The following is a 5,157-nucleotide window of genomic DNA, read 5'->3' as shown; positions in this document are numbered from 1 at the left end:
TTCTAAGTCGAAATTTATGGAGAGCCAAATGTAGCCTTAAAATACAATATATTCAAAATCAAAAATTCAAGTATTATTTTTTTATAAATTCCCCATCAAGAACATGAAATTTCCCATGATAATAGAAAATATGAATATGAATGATTTGAATCAACATTTTATGCCTTTTAAAATAACTTTTAAAAAATATTTTCAAACATGTTAACGGCTTTCCATAACTGTTAAGTCCAACTTAGAGATAAGTTCAACTTTGGATCTTTGTGAAACACCCCCATGGACATACATGCTGAATGCCATCATGGAGGCAACTTGGATGAATGAAGTTAACAACAAATCCTCCTTCGAGTTTCACGCACCCATACTCAGTAAGAGTTCTCTAAGCTACTACGGGCACACCCTTAGAAACATCCTACCCCTCCATGGAGGTGTTTCACAAAGATCGTAAGTTGGACTTAACAATTATGGAAAGCCATTAGCATCTTTACAAATATTTTGTAAAATTTATTTTAAAAGGCATAAAATGTTGATTCAAATCATTCATATTTCCTATTATCAAGGAGATTTCATGTTTATTTAGAATTCATGAATAATCTAAAAAAATTGTATTTTTTCTTTCGAAAATATTTCATTTTAAGGCTACACATGGCTTTCCATAATGTTAAAGGCCAACTTAGAGTTAAGTGTCATGAAGTGTCAACAGAAGATTCATTTAAGTCATTTCTGAAGACCTTTATGCTCACCCAAAGAGCTGATAGTTATGATTGGGTTTTTTGTCAAACAATACCATTTCTGTACTAAAACAAGATCTAATTATTCAATTATCATGTATATGTTTTTGATTCTTGTCTCGAGTTTAAACCATTTATTATAATATCTTAATTTGCATTGCTTTCACAATGTTATTCAATTCAAACTCCTTGAATGTTTTACTATTATGTATTTCTGTATTATATCTAAATCTTTGATTATTCATGTGGTTATCAATTGATTGTGTTATTAAATGCTAAAAAACTCTATAAAGTGTATAGAGAATGAATTGTTATTATGCACCTTACATGTATTACTATATTATCATTAAATGAAGGTATACAGTAAAAAGTGGTTTTTATACTTATTTTGTACCTAATATTTTTTTAACCAAAATTATTGTTTACCGTTTTGGAAGTTCAATAATTATAAAAGACATGAACCTGTTAAGTTATTATGGGATAGGAAGATATGAATCTGTCTCAATAACTCCTACATGAATTGAGAATTTATTTGAAAATATGGAGTCCGGGAAAACAATTACTCAATTTCTGAAATCGTGTGGGAGATTGTTCGAAATAAATAATTTTTCAACTTTTCCCAACTTTTAGACTTTATTCTTTCATCCTTAAGCTTTAAATCTTTAGTTGAGTATCTGAAATCGGGAAAAAACATCTTGATAGGGACACATTTTAATGTTTTCCCCTAATATTGGACACTGTGTGTTGGCTCAGTCAGTAGAGCATCCGCCTCACAACCGGGAGGTCGTGGGTTCGAACCATGGCCGCGTCATACCAAAAGACGTTAATAGACGAGAGTTGCTGCTGCCATGTCTGGCGTTCAACAATATGGGGTAGAGCAACGTCGATCTGGCGCTGCTCAGTGGCTGCCGGGCTCACGATCAATTGGGCAAAAATAATTTCCATTTTCGTTTCAACTTAATAAAATTTTTTAAAAGATTATTATTATTATTATTACTAGAAGGCACCATACACAAAATTATCATAATTATGTGTGGCTAATTTATGACATTTCTGAACCCCGCTTTCACTGGCTTTTCCTGCCTTGGAGACCCCCCTAAATCCGGATCACTGCTCAATGTAGGCCTACCCCCTAGTATTTATGATATTCAAGATATTTTATAACCCCCTTTTTTAATTTCTCACGATGATTCCAAACAGAAAGATAAAAAACACCCCCTTTTAAAATTGTCTCATGAGTCTAAAGAGCGAGAGAGAAGAACACCCCTTTTTAAAGAAATCTCCGGGTGAAAAGTCAAATACACCCCTATTTTTACAATTCTCGGGCCGGACTTTGTCGCGCGAAAAGTACCCCTTGGGCCCTTTACCGGAGATTTTGGGAACACGAATGTGGTCCCTCAGACCCCAGAGTAGGGGAGCGGGGCATTTTAGCCAAAAGACATTATTTGATCGATGTACTTGGTATAAAATCATATTTGTTCACGATTTCATAAAATAAGTAGTAAATTAAAGGCATTTTATAAACACATAATTTAGAATATAATGGAAGGTAAAACTATGAATACATCTCCCGTATTTCAAGCTAAAGGAAAGGAAAAGACAACAGAGAGATAGAGAAAGGGAAAGAGAAAATGCCTATTGCTACTATGTGCAGAAAGTGCTCTAGGGTGTTCCCGGAGAGTAAGAGAACGGAAGGAAGAAATGAGGAATGATGTGGTCCTTCTTTCAGGAAAGCTGCTGGGTTTCGAAGAAAGGTAGATTGCATTTACAATATCCTAGTCTTTAAAGTGCTTGTTTTCATAACTTTTAAATTAAAAATGAATAAATTCCGCGATAACACTCGTGTATCGTACGCACGATCACAGGTCTTTCTTTCTTTCTGTTCTGATTTTCTTTCTTTATCACTTCCTTTTCTCTCAGCCGCTCCCCGCCCCCCCCCCCCCTTTCTCTTCCTTTTTATTCTCTTCTCTCCTGCGCGCGTTCTCCTTTTTCCATTTCCGTGCATCTCTAGTCCCTTTTCTTATTTCATCACTCTCTCAGTGATCTCTTTCTCCCGTTCTTTCGCTTAGTATTCCCAGCCTTTTTTTTTTTTTTTTTTTTGTCGTCCTCCTTTTTTGGGGGAAACTTTGCGCACTTAGTAACTGTTGCACCCCTTTTTCAAGTTTTTGAAGAACGCTAGCTCTGGTATTGAATAAATTTGTCATAATACTGGACAAAGGCTTTTGGCCGGGAATTCGTATATTTAATATTTTCTTTATCTAACGGTGGTTTTATTATTTCTGTTTCACTTATCTATTACAGAGCGAATTTTGGACGTATATTTAATACGCCTTTAATAGTGAGAAAAGGTTCATGATTTTAATCCGGCAATTATATTCAATATAGGCCTATTGTGTGAATATACGATAAGAAATTGTGACCCAATAAAATTCTTCATCATTTTGATTTTGCGTCATCTTATCGGATAATATCCCAACACGTGGACTTAATATTTGATATTAAACAGGTATTGAGTGACAGGGTGTGTGATATGACTTCTTTTTTTACCGCCGAAGGGGCCAAATTCACGAAGGGAATAAGATTACGAGGGAAAATATTACTCCCTTTCTGTCCAAAAATGTTGTATTGCCCACCTTACCAGTCAATATCTTCGCTATTAAGTAGACTGGATTTTCGTTATATTCAATTATGTTGTAGGACACAACAAAATAAAGAATGTCTTGAAATAAAGGAGCGCCGATTTATTTTCCCCCGAAATTCTCACTTTTGTCTTCCACAATTTCTAGAACACTGTATAGTTTAAATCACCAAACAGTTGATATGATAATATGTCATCGGAACTTTTAAAAAGCGTATACTCGGATTTAATCAAAGTATGATTCTTTACCACACACCTGGGGGGGGGGGGGGTCGTTTCACAAAACTTGTCATTTTTTACAAATGACAGTTTTTGTTATAAGCTACTGAAATCCTTGATTCTGATTGGTTATCAGCAGATTTGTCACTGATTTTTGTCATTTGTCATTGAAAAGGGGCTTTGAGAAACGGACCCAGTATGGTAGACTCGATCACATTCATGTGTCCAATGGCGGCAATTAATATCTCATTCTAGATAAATCAAATCATCCCTTCACTATTCCTCATCTTTCTCATTCCACGGGTATACACAAATGTTGTGCCTCTGCCCTATATTATGATGATAATGATAGATAATGATAATTATAATAATAGTCATGATTATAACATTGATGATGATGATGATGCCGAGTGCTATAAATCACGCACAGTATGTCTTAAACTTGAAAGGTAATCTGGCAATGGTTTTATGTATCAACGGAATTGTATTTGAAACATGTGCAGACTATATTAATGTTCAAGTCTCCGGATAGGAGAGATGGATCAAAATTGAATTGTTTATAACTCACATCATCAGAATCAAGGAAGATGAACGCGCAAACGAATTGTGTTTTCTATGCGTTATGTGTTCTGACACACTTCCTGTATACCGAGAGTCCGAGACTGTGTGTGTCTGGACAGGTTGTGATTTAAATGAGCACTTTGAAGAAGTCTACAATCAATATTTCGTAAATCTTAGGCTTTAGTTAGAAAATATTGTAAAGGACAAATATTCATAATGGTTAATGCTATTTGATGAGCATTTTTCGATCTGAAGGCAAAAGAGAAAGGTTCCTGTTTTGTAATAGTCCTTACGCTAACCCCCATCACTTTGATATATAAAAAGAAAATAACACCCCGAGCAAAAATGTATACCAGAAGTAATAGATTTCATGGACAGAGCACATCAGGCACAAATATTTTGCCATCTTCTTCGACTGGTATTCATTAATTAATCTATTTACCTTTTTAGTAAATATGGCTAAGACATGAGACAGAATGTGTTTTTGAACTATCATAATAAATAATAATAAATTACATTTATAAAGCGCTCATGCACGACTTTCTATATGTACTGTAAAACTTTAATAATAGTCGTCCTACATAATACGCCACTTCGGAAGACAAGTTTATTTTCTCTTCTCACAAAAGACTGAACTGATCATGAATAAAAGACAACATTGCAATCAATATAGATGACATTTTGTAATAAAACAAGTAAAACATGACATTTCATTTTATTTTCAAGAAAGATTCAAAGTGATTTCATGAAACATGAATTGTGAAATTCTTTAGCAAATGCATGAAAATTGTAACATTCTATATGGAATATGCAAGACAATAAAAAGGAAAACATGACAATTCCTAACAGACTGGATTAGAAAGGTTCAGTTAAAAGAACGAATACACATCATCAGTAAAAGAGCTTTGATTAATTAGAACAATTCCAATTCATCCAATCAATTAATTGGGTATTGACCTCGAATATGTATTCGATTCGGATCAAACGCATTACAAGGATCTTAATCCAGAA

This window comes from Strongylocentrotus purpuratus, unplaced genomic scaffold (genome assembly GCF_000002235.5).
Source record: "Strongylocentrotus purpuratus isolate Spur 01 unplaced genomic scaffold, Spur_5.0 spur5_contig_867, whole genome shotgun sequence".
Classification (NCBI taxonomy): Eukaryota; Metazoa; Echinodermata; class Echinoidea; order Camarodonta; family Strongylocentrotidae; genus Strongylocentrotus; species Strongylocentrotus purpuratus.
Note: the sequence above shows the minus strand (reverse complement) of the source record.